This window comes from Lepidochelys olivacea (genome assembly GCF_965140295.1).
Source record: "Lepidochelys olivacea isolate rLepOli2 genome assembly, chromosome: 2".
Classification (NCBI taxonomy): domain Eukaryota; kingdom Metazoa; phylum Chordata; order Testudines; family Cheloniidae; genus Lepidochelys; species Lepidochelys olivacea.
The window spans coordinates 258,298,372-258,308,310 of NC_140412.1; the positions used below are offsets into that span (position 1 = coordinate 258,298,372).

Here is a 9,939-nt window from a genome sequence, read left to right on the forward strand (position 1 = left end):
ACACTGGCTGTGAAATTCACAGCCACAGGAGGTCAGGCTGTCAAAGACTGTAGCTAAATTTTATGACCATAAATACTTGTACTTAAGCCTTCTAAGGCAGAGGCAATCAGATCTCATACCCCAGGGTGCAAGCTGATTGCCCCCAGAGGCCAGGAATTGATTGGCACTCCTTCCATAATTGGTGAATTACATTGTCAGGGGGTTTATGCTCCCCCATGAAGCAGGAAGTCAGACTCGACGGACCAATGGTCCGATCCAATAAGGCAAATCAAAGGCCCACCAAGACTCTGTTTCCTTTGCTGCTGCCATCCACCCAGTTGCGAATGCCAATTCAGATCAGGGCTTACAGCTAGACTGAGAGGGAAAATCATTCCATAGCCATGATAGTGAATTTTTTTGGAAAGCCAGTTAGTGAACCCCATGCTCCTGCTCCACACGCGGAGGCAGAGACACTGGGTGAGAGTCTCCAAGCGGGAGAGCGTTTGCTGCATGGCACTGCCGCACCGTGCGTGCAAACAGGAAGTGGAATTCCAAAAATTCCTGGGCCTTTAAAGGGGGAGGGGCAGATGCCTGTATACCTGGGTGCAGGGCAGCGGAGTTGGAACTGCTGACCAGAGGAGTCAGGATGGGCAACGAGGGACACCCCCTGGAGGCCATTTCCAGTGATGTAACAAAGTGCTTTATCTACACTGACACGCTGTCGATATAACTTTGCTGCAAAAAGCTCTACGCCTCTCGTCGAGATGGTTTAATTTTGTGGGCAAAGCAGGATCGTTTTCCCGGCAGAAGGACCACTCCAGTGTGGACACCTCCACTGTTTTGCCAATGAAACCTGACTTTAGTAGACAAAACTCTGTAGTGTAGACAAGGCCTAAGAGCATGAAATCTTTGAAGCCCTGCTCTGAATTAACAGGCCCCTTCATTCAGGAACGCTGAGCGTTTTATACCCCCCGGCTCGCTCCCAGTGCTATTTTTATTCTGCACACACAGCCCTCACTTGCCACACTCCTGCTTTAGGGAGAGTTAAAGAGCAGCAGGTGCAGAGTCTCCACAAGTGTGTGACAGCTATAGGTAGGTAGATATGGAACTTTGATCACTGTCAGTACCACTGTAGCAGTGGAAGAGGGAGTGGTTTTCCATCATTCACTGCCACTTAAACACACCATCAGCAACAAACTGAGAAAATGCCATGGGCTAACAAACTGTTTCAAATATTGGAAGGCAATTGGCTACCTCAGCAGTTCTCTCCCCTAAATCTGATTTCGTTAAAAAATTGTGTCGAACGTTTTATAGCCAGAGATTTTCAGGGAGATCTAATGATCAGAAATTAGAGCAATGGAGGTTCTCCCTGACCTTTCGAGCCTGGGTAATTGTAGCAGCACCTCTGGGGCTGGATAGAGCCTTACTAGTGATTTTCAGAAATATTCTGCTGATAACAGTGATTGTTGTAAGTTGCTGAATGAACACAAAGCACTGGCTGTCAGGAGATGTCGGGTGCCCTGTTTTCCAGATAAAAAGTGATTAAAGACTCCATAACAGGTTCTAAATCTGTTCTTTAGAAATTCTATTAAGCAATCTAATTAGCTAATTCAATTAACTGATTAGGTGATATTAAATAGTTAATTTAGGGGGGAAATTTATAAAGCTATCACATGAAATAAAAAAAAGCAGGACGACGTTAGGCCAAGAGCTTCCTTTCTTAACTCCTGTAGTGCTTTAATCAGCAATTTAATTGGCCACCTGCTTTGGGCACGGAGTCATTACCTACCACTATGCACCAGTAACCTTTCCCTCCACTCCACTATTGACTGGCATTTCAGTTCAGTGCCCAGAGAAGGTGTGTATGTGAGACGGATGGTACCTAAAGTGATTATGTCAGTACCCTACTGTGACGGGTTGCCCCCCTTCAAGATGGCACCTGATGTGCTGAGATACCACTGAGCGTCTCTGTTCTGCCAGCCTGGGCACCCTTTTCACCTGTCTTGCCTAACCAGGCTCTTAAGCCTCCTCCAGCACACACACAGGCAGGGCCACACCCAACTGTTGAATGAAACAGACACCGAGAACAGGTCTGGGAAGACTCAGTTTAAGGGACTTGCCCCAGCACTCAAGTGCAAACCCAAAAGTATATTATAATATCTGCCTCCTCCCTCAATGTGGAAGAAAGTGTGCACAGCCTCTTCCCCCTCTGACCCCCAATTATGAATTGCACAAATGGGGTTATATTATAAACAAGAAATAAATTTAACTATAAAAGGCAGATTTTAAGTGACTGTAAGAGATAACAGACACAACAAAACAGATTATTAAGCAAACGAAACACGCAACCTAAGCTTGTTTCACTAAAGAAATTGGTTACAAATAGTAATTTCTCACCCTAAATATTGTCACAGGTAGATTACAGAAAGTCTTGAAAGGCAGCTGCGCTGGCCTGCAGCTTGAGACTTCAGGTATTTCCAGTCACAGACTGGACTCACTCCCACCCTGGGTTCAACCCTTCTCCACTCAGTTTACTTCTTGTTTCCAGGTGTTTGTCAGCATCTCTTTGGGTGGGTTTCAGAGTAGCAGCCGCGTTAGTCAGTATCTGCAAAAAGAAAAGGAGTACTTGTGGCACCTTAGAGACTAACAAATTTATTTGAGCATAAGCTTTTTTGAGCTACAGCTCACTTCATCAGATGCATGTAGTGGAAAATACAGTGGGGAGATTTTATATACATAGAGAACATGAAACAATGGGTGTTACCATACAGACTGTAACAAGAGTGATCAGGTAAGGTGAGCTATTACCAGCAGGAGAGTGGGGGAGGTGGGCAAACCTTTTGTAGTGATAATCAAGGTGGGCCATTTCCAGCAGTTGACAAGAACGTGTGAGGAACAGTGGGGAGGGGGGGAGAAATAAACATGTGACAGCAATGCCCCTCTGCCAAGTACATTGGCCAAACTGGACAGTCTCTACGTAAAAGAATAAATGGACACAAATCAGACTTCAAGAATTATAACATTCAAAAACCAGTCGGAGAACAGTTCAATCTCTTTGGTCACTCGATTACAGACCTAAAAGTGGCAATTCTTCAACAAAAAAACTTCAAAAACAGACTCCAACGAGAAACTGCTGAATTGGAATTAATTTGCAAACTGGATACAATTAACTTAGGCTTCAACAAAGACTAGGAGTGGATGTGTCATTACAAAAAGTAAAACTATTTCCCCATGTTTATTTCCTTTCCACCTATTGTTCCTCACACGTTCTTGTCAACTGCTGGAAATGGCCCACCTTGATTATCACTACAAAAGGTCCCCGCTGCCCCAGCTCTCCTGCTGGTAATAACTCACCTTACCTGATCACTCTTGTTACAGTCAGTATGGTAACACCCATTGTTTCATGTTCTCTGTGTATATGAAATCTCCCCACTGTATTTTCCACTACATGTATCTGATGAAGTGAGCTGTAGCTCACAAAAGCTTATGCTCAAACAAATTTGTTAGTCTCTAAGGTGCCACAAGTACTCCTTTTCTTTCTTTGGGTGGGGAGGCAGAGGAGAACCACGATGATGTCACTCCCCTGCCTTATACAGCTCTTGTGTATGGCGGGAACCTTTTGTCTCCCAGTGGAAGAACACTGGCATTCCAAGGGATGGGTCCAGTACCAGGTGACTCAGATCCATGTCTCTGCAGGGCTGTGGCAGCCATTACTTGTAGGCTGTCTGGAGCGTCTACAGGAAGACTGAGTTCTTTCACAGTCCATTGTCTTTGCTAATAGCCCATTAGCCCTGTCTGGCTTTTCCATTTGATGTACCTGAAGGGCTAATTGGGGGTGACACCCAAAATAACACATTTGACATACAGATACATGGTCAATATTCCTAAATTCAGATACAGAAATGATACAGGCATACAAATTGGATAATCACATTCAGTAAATCATAACCTTCCCAATGATATCTTATATGCACCATCTTGCTTAAAGTATATCTCAGTTATGTCATATTCATATCAAGCATATTTTCATAACGAATATGGAGTGAAATGTCACACCTACCTTTCTCCTTGGGAATTTCCCCTTCTCTGCTGCATGAGTATTCCTTGAGCTCCTTTCTATACTTATAGCCTAGGACAGGGAGGTGGGAAGATAAAAATCAATCAATAAGATACAGCAAGAGCCTAAACTGTGAAACACTGGAGCCATCATGTTACAGTAAGACTCAGCACTTACATAGCCTCTTTCATCCTCTAATCTCAAGAGCTCGTTTGCATGGACCCTCTGGGAAACAGACAAATATTCACCCTCCCATTCCACAGATGAATAAATAGAGGCACGGACATCTAGGGATTGATTTTCCATTGCCTTGCACCTTGCATGGTCATTTACATCACTGCAAAGCAAGTCCATATGTGCCAGAGGAGAATGGAAGTGTTGCAGAGGCACCTTGAGCAGGTGTTAACGATGTCAGAGAATGTAAGGTGCAGAAGAACCAGACCCCGAGCATATTGCCCAGCAGCTCAATGGAACAGAGCTCAGCAGGGCCACCTCTCAGCCGCTTGCTCTAATCACTGGCCAACCAGACATAGCTGAAATCTGGCAGGAATCTCTGCATGCAGATTTCTCTCTAGTTAGGCAGACACCAGAGGTTCAGATACCACCATCTGGAAGGATAATGTTTGGATGATCTCAACCAAACTTCCGTGCCTCAGTTTCCCAAGCTGTAAAAAAATGGATGATACTGATACTGACCTCCTTTGCATAGAGCTTTGAATCTATTGATGAGAAGCACCACATAAGAGCTAAGCATTATTAATCTTCTCTGACCCAGACTGAACCTGTGAACCTCGAGAGACCTGCCCTTCATAGTTCATGAGAGTTCCAAATACGACACAGTTAGAGTTAGGAGACAACCTATCACTGTAATCTGTCCCCAGTAAAACATGGAGAAGTCCTTGTGGCACCTGAGAGACTAACGAATCTAATTGGGCATCAGCTTTCTGTTAGTCTCTCAGGTGCAACAAGGACTCCTCATTGTTTTTGCTGATACAGACTAACATGGCTACCACTCTGAAACCAGTAAAACGCTGCATCTGGGGATAGTTGAGAATTATTTTTGTACAGATGTAGTGAGATCTTCTTGCAGATGCCTAAGGGCTGAGTGCAGGGAACAAAATCAGTATTGTTTCCTTGTGTTCCTCTGTCTGTTTGTGTGTATCCACTACAGCCTTACCTCTGTACCTTTTGTCTTCTACTCAAGTTAGGCCTGCTTCTCTCCCCATATAAGTTATACTGATATACTAGACCAGCAGAGTGCTCCTCGTGCGGCTGCCAGTTATACTGGTAAAGCTGCACTTTGTACTGATATATAGCCTCCCCCACCCCCTGAGCAAAACCACCCTATATGGGTAAAAGTGTAGCTGGACCTGTGTAACTGCACCTAAACTAGGGGCTTCTACTGCCACAGCGGTGTCATTCAGGGATCACACCTTCTTTACACCCCTGACCAACATAACTACGCCAAAAGAAGTTTGTAGCATAGACCAGGGCTGGACTTAGGCAACCCAGGCGATCACCTGGGGTGCGGGCTTTGGGGGCACCAGGCTTGCGGGGGGGGGCTCTTTTTGTTTTTAGCGGCAAAAGGGAAAATAGAATCTTTGAAGTAACATGTTTCGGGTGTTCCGTATGTGGAGTCATTTTTCACTAAGCTTCTAGAAGGTTCTGGATCTTTGTAGAATCTCATGGACTCTTCCAGACTTTCTGAGAACTACATTTTCCTTGAACCTCCTAGAATGTTGTCAGCCACGCCCTTGCAGGTATACAAGGGGCAGGGCATCACCAGTCAGTCAGTGAGATATAAGAACAAAGTGAAGTGAGAATCCAGCTGCAATATTGTGATGGAGAGACTGACATCACTTGCTACTTTATTGTTTGAAAATGCCATTGGCCAGTCTTTGGATCTCTCTGATATTTTGCTTCAGTTCGTGAAGGCAAAGGCGAGAAAAGCGCCCTTTTGAACTAAAGGACTAGGGTTAACATTCTAAGGCTGTCACCTACTGTAACACGATTTAATACTGGTCCGTTCAATGTTGGTGCACAGTTCAATTTCGTGATGTTAGTATGTAGAAAATTTAAAAGTTTCTACAAGCTTTGAGGAAACAATTTTTTTATTCACTTATATATGGCATGAATAAATACAGATTTATAGACCCTAGCGTGCAATTTTATCATCTTATATGACAGGGAGAAATCACGTGTGCAAATCGTGCAGCAAAGTTGAGAAATGGGCTACCAATGCAATACAAAATAAGGTATTCAAAAGTTTAACGGAGGGGAGTGGCGCCAAAGATGCTCCTCACCTGGGGCGCCATTTGCTCTAGGGCCAGCCCCGGAGCAGACATAGCCTTCGATGGTAAGTTCCCTGGGGAAGGGACCATCTTTTTGTTCTGTGTTTGTGCAGCACTGAGCAGAACAGGGTCCTGCTCCATGACTGGGGGGTGGGGAGGTCGGGTCATCTCAGGGGCTACTGCAATACAAATAAAGATAAAATACAATATTACCTACTCCCAACATTCAAAAAATCATGAGTCACACCGCTAAAAATTCATGAGATAAAAAAAAAGTGTTGGGGTCTAGTAGATTTCTGCTTTCTGAGCCTTTTGGTAACACCCGGGTCACGTTTTCAAGTTTTTCTCAGCAACCACCAGGGCCAGTGACCTAGCTGGAAAGCAAGCAATCCGGCAAGCCTAGATTCTCACGTATTCCCAAAATTCCAGGAGCTGGGGCTTTAAGAAAAATATCAAATATTGGCAACACTACAAATGTTATCCTAATTATTGCTTTGAGGGTGGCGGGGAGGGGGCTGGCCCACTGTTCACAGCATTCGCAAAGTCTCCTCTGCCACAAATATATTTCCTAGCCCCAGACTTTGTAGCCTTGATCCCAACTGAGTTTTTCATCTGGGTCCACTTGTGATAAGAATCAGGGAAATTCCAAGCAAAAGCTTCAGCTCCTTCTCATATGCACCCCACTGTAGGCCAGTGTGAATTCATATCTATAGTGTACTTGGAAGGCAATAAGCACCGTATAAAGTAAATGCTGATTGTTCTGATTTCTTATCAGATGCACCCAAACCAAAACCTTTTGTTTGAACACGTGTAAACATTTGGACGGGGGTTAGATGAAATGGAGAACAGAGCCAAACCACCCCAGGGGGTTAGTTTTCCCCTAAATGCCCCCATCTCCATTTGAAAAGTAGAAGGGCCAAACCCATTTATCCCAACTGCTTCCCCATCTAAAACTTGGGGTCCCAGATCAAATGGGGACAGGGATCCAAAATACCTTTGGTTTGCTCATCTCCATTTGATCTCATCTGCATCGTTAAAACTTCTGGGGAATGAGCATAGATAGCACAGCACCCCTTTTATATGGGTGTGAAACACGGACAGTTCTCTGTAGACACAAAGCAGCTTGAAAAATGTCACATGCATAGTCTCCGCTCTGTTCTGAAGGTCCATTGGTGAGATAAAGTGTCAAATATTAGCATTCTTGAAAGAGTTCACACAACCAGCATGCACACAATCCAGGCTCAGGTCATGTGATCAGGATGGGCAATGACAGACTCTCAAAAAAGTTTTTCTATGATGAGCTGAAACTCGGAAAGCACAGGAGGGAATCAACAAAAAATGCTTCAAAGACACCCTTCAGCAGAGTCTCATCTCAGGCAGCGTAAATATCAATACCTTCAAAGACATAGCCAAGGACCGACCTGACCGAAGAGCAACTATCAATAAAGGCTGTAAACATTTCGAGAAAGACAGGCGCAAAAAACAAACAAAAAAAGGCCAGGCATCCTGCCAAGTCTTCAGTGGGAGCCTGCACATTGCGGTGTGACATCTGTTTGCAATCTTGTGCCTCACAAATCGGAGGCTAGAGCAACATGAGAAAACACATAATGCCGTGACATCGTGGGACAGCCATACTCTGCACGGCACAGTACAGGTCTAGATGGGGTACGTCTAGCCATGGAGCACAAACGTGTTATGTGGAAGTTCCTCTCTTGCCTGTTAGGCTCATAATAGGAGATTAGACCCTAACTGTGACATTCTGATCTGGAAATTCTTTGAACCCAATTATCCCAAGAATTCAGGGGTATTTAGATCTGTAGTTTCTGTCCAGCCTGTTATGAACTAAGACAAATTGGGATATTCAGCTGTGGTTTTGGTGCTCTGGTCTGGGCCCATCTCTAGTCATGATCATATTGATGTCTCATTAACACAGCTCTTTGTATCCTATAGTTATTTATATCACAGCAGCACCTGAAGGCCCCAGTCAGAGATCAGGGCCCCATTGTTCTAGGCCTTATACACACTCATACTGAAAAGACTGTACGTGCCCTAAAGAGCTCACAGTCTGTGACAGAGACAACAGGTAGATACAAACAGACCAGAGGAGCACAAGGGAACAGTCAGTGAGAAGATTACGATTCATGTCAGTAGCAGCTGTCACAGTACCCAACTCTGAGTGCTTCGGCTGTATTGCAGCAGAGGTGAGATTTGAAGGAAGATAATGTAGTGGCTTAGTGGATTTTTATGGAGAACTCCTCCAATGCATCTTTGATCATTCTACATCGACACCGAGGTATTCACAAGCGCATGTGAACTTTTGAGAGGATCCCTTAGGCCGCAGAAGTTGGTGCTAGAGTTCAGCTGTAACAGGAGCTTTGTTTAGTGGTGCCTCAGAGCAGAAGGTCAACAGCAGCTGCTTTGCCAGGGTTTTTAACGCTTTGTTCACCTCCACACTCTGGTCCACACAGAGGTCTCTGCTCTTTAGTGGATCTGTTTAAGAATAGTTGTTTTGCTAATTGCATTACACATGAATCTTGCAGTAGGACGGAGCGGCCAATCGGGTTGGGGTTCTATTGTGCGAGGTGTTGGACGCTGTAATACATTATCAACGTGATTCATCTGTGTCTTGTCACAATGAGCTCTCAGGAAGCACCAGGATATTTTGCAGCTTGTCGCAAAATAAAAAAACAAAAAATGATGGTACCTTTCAACAGGTGCAATGGAAAAATCTAGGCAAAAGTCAGGACAATTTAAGCTCTGAGACTTACCTTATTCTTAAATAGAGACGTACTGAAAGATTGCAGATGGTGTGACTGTTATTCCGAGAGCGTAAATATTTCTCTCTGAAAAAGCTTCCCTTTGGTTTGCTGCTCCTGAGTAAGTGCAGTACTGAAGGGAGTGCTTCAACCACTGACAAAGTCTAAAGAGCCAAACAATTGTGCTGCATACATGGGCATTGGGTTGATGGGTGAAGGTTCAGAGTTTAGCTTGAATAGGTTTGCTACTGATTTGCTATGTGGCCTTGGGAAAGTCATGGGAATCTCTTTATCTCAGTTCCTTGTCTGTACAGTGGGGAATGATACTTCTCTCCCTCCCCCTTCCCCAACCAGGAGCGTTGCAAGGACTAATTCAATAGTGCTTATACAGGGCTTTGAAGACATCGTGTGATATGATAAAATGACTCTCCCCCCCTGCAGCCTCGCTGACATCAGGATATAAAGCAGCACGGCATATGACCCTACGCAGCAGTATCAAACGTTTCTGTTGTATCAGGCTGGAAGTCTCAGGAGGGATGTTCGCACAGGATTGCTGAGACTTCTGGTTTATGGCCAGATGAAGAATACTGGACAAATAGCCCATCCGATAGTATTCTGACACTTCTTCGAGCCAGAACAGATTGGACCCAGATAGCTAGCCTTGCTATGCTGGCATCTAGATATTACGGCACTGGGTATTCTAGAAAATTCAAAACTAAGAGCCAGGTTCAAGCTACCAGGTTTAGACCCTGTGTGAGCTTTCCCCTAAATCTGGGCATGCCCACGTGATGAAACATGGTTGCATATGCACAGATACCAAGTTCATCCATGGAGACTGAACATAGGATAGTCAGGC

The 9,939-nt window shown here is 44.6% G+C and overlaps 1 long non-coding RNA gene across 3 annotated transcripts in view; it reads right to left on the reverse strand.

Annotated features, from left to right (window-relative positions):
* The window catches only part of LOC311516412, a 31,033-nt gene extending 21,751 nt beyond the window's left edge, over positions 1–9,282 (reverse strand). For 2 of the 3 annotated variants that reach the window (XR_014710406.1, XR_014710407.1), the window contains exons 1-3: positions 9,096–9,282; positions 4,040–4,108; positions 2,377–2,584 (exon numbers count right to left, since the gene is read on the reverse strand). This is a non-coding gene — a long non-coding RNA (uncharacterized lncRNA). The remainder of the gene's footprint in view (positions 1–2,376; positions 2,585–4,039; positions 4,109–9,095) is intronic. The other variant, XR_014710405.1, reaches the window with a different exon arrangement.
* Positions 9,283–9,939: the final 657 nt, after the last annotated feature.